This window comes from Sapajus apella, unplaced genomic scaffold (genome assembly GCF_009761245.1).
Source record: "Sapajus apella isolate SASKATOON/1434 unplaced genomic scaffold, GSC_monkey_1.0 scaffold68, whole genome shotgun sequence".
Taxonomy (NCBI): Eukaryota; Metazoa; Chordata; class Mammalia; order Primates; family Cebidae; genus Sapajus; species Sapajus apella.
This window is the reverse complement of record NW_022437008.1, coordinates 10,828,349-10,837,977: the sequence shown is the minus strand read 5'-3', so window position 1 is coordinate 10,837,977 and position 9,629 is coordinate 10,828,349. Positions and strand designations below refer to the sequence as shown.

General features: G+C 41.0%; 1 pseudogene; it reads right to left on the bottom strand.

Annotated features, from left to right (window-relative positions):
• Nucleotides 1-5,272: 5,272 nt before the first annotated feature.
• On the bottom strand, nt 5,273-5,391 carry LOC116530966 (annotated as a pseudogene).
• Between the last annotated feature and the right edge of the window lie 4,238 nt (nt 5,392-9,629).

The window sequence follows — 9,629 nt, the reverse complement described above, 5'->3', positions numbered from 1 at the left end:
AAAATGCCTGGTTAATTTTTGTGTTTTTCGTAGAGACAGGGTTTTACCATGTTGGCCAGGCTGATCCTCAAACTCCTGACCTCAAATGATCCAACCACCTCTCATTTTGCTTTCCTTTTATTTTGAAATGTAAGTTTTATGGCCATTCAGGTATGGTGAGGTGAGCAGTGGGGGAGACACCAGCTATAAAAGAGATAGCTTGTTACTCACAGTTCCCAAAAGGAGGAGGTGCCACGCCATAAGGCCACAGGGGAAAGCACAGGGCTCGCAGGAGGCAGAGGGAGGGAGGGGAAAAAGTGGACAAGAGCCTTTATGTGGTTTCCATGGGAAGGAACAGGTGAGGCAAACACATAGGCTTAGGATCTGCCAGTTTGTCCAATTTCATCAGCCTCAGCATGCAGAGGCTGTCACTAGTTGTCTGATACCTGGCCCTGGGGTGATTAGGGCAAAGCCTGCCATGATTGGTGGCTAAAAGTGCCAGAACCTATGAAAGCCCAGGAAAGGAAGTGGTCGGGTGTCGGCTCGGGATTGGTGGGCTTGCTGACAAAGGGGGAACTCACAGGGGAGTTGCTCACTATCTCTAGGTACTGCCTGGCCCTGGGAGGGGCAGGACCTCCAGGTCAAGACCCCAGGGTCTCAAAGCATCAGAAATACAGAAAATAAAAATGCATGATTAGTACCCCTTCCTTCCTTTTTTCCTCCCTCCCTGCTGCCTTCCTTCCATTTTTCCTTTTTTTTTTTTTTTTTTTTTTTTTTTTGAGACGGAGTTTCCCTCTTGTTACCCAGGCTGGAGTGCAATGGCGCGATCTCGGCTCACCGCAACCTCCGCCTCCTTTGTTCAGGCAATTCTCCTGCCTCAGCCTCCTGAGTAGCTGGGATTACAGGCACGCACCACCGTGCCCAGCTAATTTTTTGTATTTTTAGCAGAGACGGGGTTTCACCATGTTGACCAGGATGGTCTCAATCTCTTGACCTCATGATTCGCCCGCCTCAGCCTCCCAAAGTGCTGGGATTACAGGCGTGAGCCACCGCGCCCGGCCCTCCTTCCTTCTTTCCTTCCTTCCTTCCTTCCTTCCTTCCTTCCTCCCTCCCTCCCTTCTTTCCTTCCCTCCTTCCCTCCTTTTTTGCTTCAGAGAACCTCTAAAGGATATATCATACCCTAAATGCAGTTGAAACCCCCTTCCCCTACAAAAAGCATACATATGATTACATCTGTATAATCTCTAAGTTAGATATGATCTCTATGCATTTCTATGAATTTTCTAAAGGTATTTTGTGCCTTTGCCATATATGCCCACATCCCCCACATCGCTTCTCTGATTCTCCATCAAATGCCTGAATGTTTCCAAACTTTGCATGAATTATATCATGAGTATATGATGTGTGTATGTGTGAGAGAGAGAAATTTTCCAAAACACATTCAAGAAGAGTAACAAAAGGCAAAAACAGGCAGAATTTGAGGTAAACAATATCCAACAGAAGATTGTTTTCCGAAATTAAGGATAGATGTGATTCTTAGCGTGAAAGTGCCTCCTAAAGAAACAAGCGGCATAAACAAGAGTAAGCCTATCCGCTCCACCCCACAGTCAACCACAGGGTGCCAGGGCCAGGGAGAAAGACAGGAAGGCCATCTGCAGGAAACTGACTAACCACAAAGGGGTGATGGTTGACTGGGTGGCGAACAGACTTCCCAACCATAAGCGGCACGATAGTATATACAGAGGCCCAGAATAAAATGAAAAGCCAACTTGGAATTCCATGGCCAATTAAGCTGTTTGGACGTAAAAAGTTTGCTGCCCACATATCATAAAAAAAGAAAAATCTGTGACAAGAAACAACTCAAAATATACACATAAATGAACCCAAAGGGAAGTAGAGAAAAGAAAGACAACAATCGATAGACTATGTTTTATTTATCATGGACAGTTCAAAAAAAATCTGTTTTCCCCAAATTACGGAGGATGGAACTAAGATGAAGAAAAAAGGAAGGGTGTTCCCTACAGAGTTAAAGCATATTGGGTCTTACCTTAAGAAAAGGGAAAAAACGACCGGGTACAGTGGATCACACCTATAATCCCAGCAATTTGGGAGGCTCAGGCAGGCTGATCACAAGGTCAAGAGATCGAGACCATCCTGGCCAATATGGTAAAACCCTGTCTCTACTAAAAATATATAAATTAGCCGGGTGCGGTGGTGCACGCCTGTAGTCCCAGCTACTTGGGAGGCTGAAGCAGGAGAATCGCTGGAACCCGGGAGGTGGAGGTTGCATTGAGCCGAGATCACACTACTGCACTCCAGCCTGGCAACAGAGAGAGACTCTATCTCAAAAAAAAAAAAAGAAAAAGGAAACAAACACACAAAATACCTTTAACAAATTTATAGAAATGCATATATTATACCTAATTTAGAGATTATACATATAGAATCATGTAGATATGATTAAAAATCTAAGAGTACAAACACACTTTGTTGTTGCTTTTATAAAACCTGAGATCACAGCAAACTCCTTCAGCTTAACTTTTCCCCTTGATTCATGTTGTCATCTATCCAGCTTCATGTTCCGGCGCTTACACACCAGCCCCTTGTTCAAGAACAGGTGATTCTGCTCTAATATTCACTACTGCAAACCATGCTTTAGAGAAAGCCCTTGTATGCATAGTTTGCACATTTTAGAGACACAGATTTGAACCACATTCCCAGCGAGGTTTGCTCAATGAGAAACGAATACCTGGTGAGCATATCCACATAAAACTCAGAAGGTTCTACGTAGGAATTCAGACTGCCACCTGCCCTGGGAAAGCTGGGATGTGCTCCGCAGCACTGCAGCCCTGTCATTCCCCGAGCGCCACCCGCAGCGGGCTGACAGCAGCGGGCTGGACCCGCACACTCTGGTCTCCCTCAAGTCATTTCGTCACTGATTTCTCACCGGCCAGACCCAGCAGGCATCTAAGTGTGCCAGTGCCTTGAGGTTGATTACATTCATAACTAATTTTTTTTTATTTCTTTAAGTTTTTTGTTTTTTTTTTCTTTTTTGAGACAGAGTCTCACCCTGTTGCCCAGGCTAGAGTACAGTGATGGGATCTCAGCTCACTGCAACCTCCACCTCCCAGGTTCAAGCGATTCTCATGCCTGTGAAACTCAAGTAGCTAGGATTACAGGCACAAACCACCACGCCTGGCTAATTTTTATATTTTTAGTAGAGACAGAGTTGTGCCACATTGGCCAGGGCGGTGTCAAACTCCTGACCTCAGGTGATCCCGCCTCAGCCTCCCAAAGTGCTGGGATTACAGGTGTGAGCCACTGTGCCCAGCCCTTTTAAAACTTTTATAGATTCCCAAGAGACACATCCAGGTTTGTTGCACGAATATATTGCACAAGGATGAGGTTCGGGCTTCTGTTATGCCTTGATATCACCCAACTAGTGAACTTTGTACCCAGTAGGTAATTTTCAGCCCTCACGCCTCCCACCCCGGCTTTTGGAGTCTCCAGGGTCTCTTAGTCCTTCTACGTGTCCGTGTATACTCATTGATTTGTTCCTGCAGATAAGTGAGAACATGCGGTGTTTGATTTTCTGTTTCTGAGTTACTTCACTTGGGATTTTATTTGAGTATTTTCAAGCCTGGTCTTTGGAAGTCATTAGCATAAAACTGTGTGATAACATCTCTCTCTCTCTCTCTCTCTCTCTCTCTCTCACTTTTCTTTGGGAGGGGGTTCTCCAACTTGTTGGTCTTTGTGAATGTCCTCATTCCAGAATGACTGTGTTCCTTCCTGACCCTGTGTCCTATGGAAGTGGACGGCCCCACATTTTTCCTTCAGGACCAAGAGATCTACTTCACTTTTTTGGCAATCACTGAGCACTTTTTTAATCGTTTTTTGATAGGGAGTCAAACCGTTTAATTATTTGACCAGGTCATACATTCACTTAGTTAAAATTTATTAGACCAAATTATTATGAAATTATAAAAAGTTATTCACATAACCTTCTTTCCCCTATTCTTTCTACCATTCATCTAAGTCCTCCTCCCCCACAGTAAATACATACATAGGTACTAGATTCTGGTGTATCCTTCCAGAGTTTTGTTTTTTTTAAATGATTTTCTAATTTTTAATTATTTTTTTATTTCAGTAGCTGTAGGGGTACAAGAGGTTTTGGTCACATGGATGAATTGTATAGTGGTGAAGCCTGAGATTTTAGTGCACCCATCACCTGAGTAGTGTACATTGTACCCAATAGGTAGTTTTTACCCCTCAACCGCTCCCACCCGTCCCCATCTCCATTATGCCATTCATTTCCCTTTGCATACCTATGGCTTAGCTCCCACTTACAAGTGAGGACATACAGTATTTGGTTGTCCATTTCTGAGTTACTTCACTCAGAATAATGTCCTCCAACTCCACATGAGTTGCTGCAGAAGACATTACTTTGTTCTTTTTATGGCTCAGTAGTATTCCATGGTGTATATGTACCATGGTTTTTTTTTTTAATAAAGAGCAGAAGATCAAACACCGCATGTTCTCACTCATAGGCGGGTGTTGAACAATGAGAACACATGGACACAGGGAGGGGAGCACTACACACTGGGGTCAGTTGGGGGGAAATAGGGGAGGGACGGGGGGGGGTGGGAAGCTGGGGAGAGATAGCAAGGGGAGAAATGCCAGATGTAGGTGATGGGGAGGAAGACAGCGAATCACACTGCCACGTGTGTTCCTATGCAACAATTTTGCATGTTCTTCACATGTACCCCAAAACCTAAAATGCAATAAAATAAATAAATGGGGGAAAAAAAAAAAAGAAAAAAAAAAAAAGAAAAAAAAAAAAAAGAAAGTTATTTAAATAACAAAGATAACCAATAGAGAAACTAAAATAGGGTTGTAAGTGCTAAAAATTGAGAGATGTAGAACGATGTAATAAGCTAACTTCACTGTGGTCACAGGAAGTTAATAAGAAAATTCCCAAATTGATACACATATTATAAGAACCAAAACCAACTGTAAAAGTGTTCTTTGTTATGCAGTTTCCTTCTTAAAATAATGTATACTTATTAATTTTATAACCAAGAAAAAATCTGTTATATTAATATTTTTATATTTTTAAAACATCTGTATGACTGAACAACCAGATTAGAAACAAATTTTTTGGCTGAGTTAACTTAGTTTGAGGGATTTTAATTTTTTTGTGAGTTGTTTTGTAGTGCCCTAAATATTTATTGAAACAATTTTATATATTCAATAAAATGTCAAAAATTAAAAAATAAAAATAAAAAAAAAAAAAACCCTACAGCACCCAAGATTCCTAGGCGGTCTCCCATCCAAGTATTAACCACGTCCGACCCTGCTTAGCTTCCAAGATCAAATGAGATCGGGCACGTTCAGGGTAGTATGGCTGTAGACGTGCTTTGATTTGCTGTTTATCCATTCATTAGTCTACGGGCACTTAAGTTGCTTTTGTACCTTTGCGATTATGAATTGGGCTGCAATAAACAAACCCATGCATGTGTCATTTTGATATAATGACTTATTTTGGGGGGGAATAGATACCTGGTAGTGGGATTGCTGTATGAAATGGTAGATCTACCTTCAGTTATTTAAGAAATCTCCATACTGTTTTTCATAGAGGTTGAACTAATTTACATTCCCCCCAGCAGTGTATAAGCATGTCCTATTTACCACATCCACTCCAACACTTGTTGCTTTTTGACTTTTTAATAATGACCATTCTTGCAGGAGTAAGGCAGTGTCTCATTGTGGTTTTAATTTGCATTTCCCTGATGATGAGTGATGTTGAGCATTTTTTCATGTTTGTTGGTCATTTGTATAACTTCGTTTGAGAAACGTCTGTTCATGTCATTTGCCCACTTTTTGATGGAATTCTTTGTTTTTTTCTTGCTAATTCATTTGAACTCCCTGTAGATTCTAGGTATTCGCCTCTCAGGGAATTTTTAATACACATATATACAAAAGCAAGGTACAGTCTTTGCCCCACCTTTAATGCAAATGGCAGCATGTTCTATTATTTTCATGTTTACTTAAAATCAACATATTGAAGAACTTCCCATGTGGCTACATGGAGGACTCTCTCATTGGTTTTCATACAGCCCTAGAAGATTCCATTGCATGGATGTTCAAGTTTATTCAACCCAATCCCACTGGCAAACTCTTCGGTTGTTTCCAGGTGTTTGCTATTACAAACATTGCTACAGCAAATAACCTTGAACTTGATGACCAGTCTAGACATCTCATCAACCAGCAGACCCTCCTACGTAATCTAAACAAGCACAAACTCCCCATCTCTGTACAACAAATAGACTCCATCTTCTCTATGGACCGTCTGCTTCTCCCCATTCACAGAAACAACACCACAAAATACCTAAATGCTGGAAGTCTAAGCAACGTGGAGACCTATTGATTTTTATGCTCTCCAATGACTCCTGCAGATTAAAGAAAGAAAGATGATTTTCTCTCTCTCTCTCCCGATGCAGTGTTATAAAATGTGGGTCTGGGAGAGCATGGCAAATTAGATGATGTGTTTTTTTCAATGTTGGCTGTCCTTTGAATTATTAGCAGCATGAATATAGGACAATATGCACATAATTAGCAAGCTTTCCGAATTTATTATATATGCTTATTCTTGTTCCTTTTAATTACCCAGCAGTCTAGTTGAAGGTAGTGTGGTGATTCAAATGATGGTTAAATGTGTCAGATGGTGACAAAATGCACTAACCTGCCAGAGTGAAGAGAAGCAAAGTCTAGAAATGCCATGAGATGGTTTTCATCCTATTAAATGCATAAAAGTTTCTTAATGTATTATTCATGTTATAACCATGGCACAAACAAAACGTGATTTATTGAGTGTTTTAATACAGACTGCTAATGTTATGCAATAAAGTATATTTTAATATTTAATATAATCTGTGAATTTCAAACTTGTTTCAGGAAAGATCTTGTGGTTTTAAACTAAACTAAATACAGTAGGTGACAAATGAGGTCCCAAGAGCATCCCTAAAGGCCGTTTGGGTCTGTTCAGAGTGACTAGAATTCAGAAGCTGGTTTTGGGCCAGGTGCGGTGGTTCACACCTGTAATCCTAGCACTGTGGGGGGCCGAGGCAGGTGGATTACCTGAGGTCAGGAGTTCGAGACCAGCCTGACCAACATAACAAAACCCTGCCTCTACCAAAATTACCAAATTAGCCAGGCATGGCTGACTCATGCCTATAAACCCAGCTACTCAGGAGACTGAGGCAGGAAAATTGCTTGAACTTGGGAGGTAGAAGTTGCAGTGGGCCAAGATCATGCTGTTGCGCTCCAGCCTGGGAGTCTCAAAAAAAGAAAAAAAAAGCTAGGTCAGAAGCTGGTTTTGGTTTGGTATTGAGATTGCTATGGAGTAGGGGGTAATGTGGCTGGCCATTGCCATGTGAGCAGATGAGCTTCCTTAATTAGCTCACTTCTCAAGCAATGACCACATTACCCCCATCCACAGCAATCTCAACACCAAAACCAAAACCAGCTTGTGACCTAGCTTTTTTTTTTTTAATCATTGAGACACCCAGGCTGGAGTGCAACGGCATGATCTCAGCTCACTGCAACTTCCACCTCCCAAGTCCTGAGTAGCTGGTATTATAGGCAGGAGCCACCACACCTGCCAGGGAAATGAAAGAATACTTGAAAGGGAAGACACTTGCCCAAGGTCACATGATCATTTACTTGCAGAACCCCTAACTCACACCTAGGTGGACGTATCTAAGAGCAAAGCACAAAACAAAGAAGGTGCACATCTGAGCACACCTGGGTTGCTAAGACCCTGGCTGGGAACCACCACGGTCCTCCTTCGCTCCACTCTGGCTTGAGCTGGTCCTGCTTTACCTGTTACTTTCCCCAGGAAAGAACCCACAGGCAGCCAAGAAGCTCAGTCTGAATCTCTCAGGGACCATCTGCATTTTGTGGAAGCCAATAGGTATAATTTAGAAAATTGCCAACTATTATCCGTCAACCCTAGGAATGGGAGGTCAAGTTAACTCTCAAGTTAAACCTCCATTTAAGTCAAAGTTTACAACTTAGCCCAAGGCAGAAGAAGAATCTTCTCCCCCAAGAACTACAGCTTGTGTATCAGCCAAGAACATATTTTAGGTTACAGGATGGAAAACTAGTTCACATATATACCTGTGCATACATTTCTACACATCAATCAACAAAAGCAATGCATTCATCCTGAATAATCACAAATAATTAAAAATATAGATTTTTCTCTGCATCTTCTGAGCCGGAGCAGTGAGGATCTTCTGCGAAGTTAATCACCCATGTTAACCCTTATGACTGCTTTTCAATGCATCAATCCCATTTCAGGCCCCTCCACAGGAGGGCAAGCTTCACGTGGACCCCGATATCTTTTTGGTTTGCCTACAAACTGACCCAATTTTGCAAATATTATTTTTATTGTTTGAATTAAGAAAACACTGGGTTTTCTTTAATAAGAAACATAGAGCTGTGCTATAATATTAAATATGCTTTTACAAACTTATTCTTCGAGGATTTCTGTGTCACTTAATTTCAGAAAAAAGAGACATTCCCAGATGTGTTTGGTGGTAAACCAGCTTCCAAATGGTGAAGTGAAATGCCCTGAAATTAGGAAAGTTAAAAATGTAAAGTTTTAAGTTAAAAACATTAATAAAGACACCATTGAGAAAATGAAAAGACAACCCACAGAATGGGAGAAAATATTTGCAAATCATGTATCTGATAGGGGACTCATATCCAGAATATATAAAGAATTCCTACAACTCAATGACATTAATAAAAACACAAGCAATCCAATTTAAAAATGGAAGAAATATTTGTATACATATTTCTTCAAAGAAATTTAATGATAAACACATAGAAAGGTGCTATATATAATTCTTCGTCAGGGAAAAAAACCATAACCACAATAAGAGTCCATTTTGCATTCACTAGGATGGCTAAAATTAAAAAGACAGATCATAGCAAGTGTTGGTGAGGATGTGAGGAAGGGAGAACTCTCATACACTGCCAGTAGAAATGAAAAATGGTATAGCCACTTTGGATAACAGTTAGAAGACCCTCAAAAAGTTAAACGTTGATTTGTCTTTAAATAAATATAGAGTTCCTCAAAAAGGGGATTGATGTGACTTAGCAATTCCACTCTGAGGTACATACCCAAGAAAATTAACAACATGCATCCACACAAAGACATGTATGCGAATATTCAAAGCAGCATCATTTGTAGTCACCAAAAAGTAGAAAGAAATCAAATGCCCTTGAACTGATGAAAGGATGAACACACTATGGACACCATGCAATAGATTCAGCCATAGAAAGGAATGAAGCACAAATATGTATTACAACATAAATGAACTTCAGAAGCTTAAGCTAAGTGAAAAAAGGAAGAAGCAATAGGCCACACAGTTCATGAGCAGTTTGTAGGAAATGTCCAGAACAGGCAAATCCATAGAGACAGAAAGCAGATGAGTAGGGGAAGAGAGAATGATGGCTAATGGATATGGTGTTTCTTTGGGGAGTGATTACATGTTCTGGAATTAAATAGTGGTAACAGTGGTGCAATCTTGGGATTACAGGTATTGATCGACTTACGACCTATGCAACTTACGACCATTCGA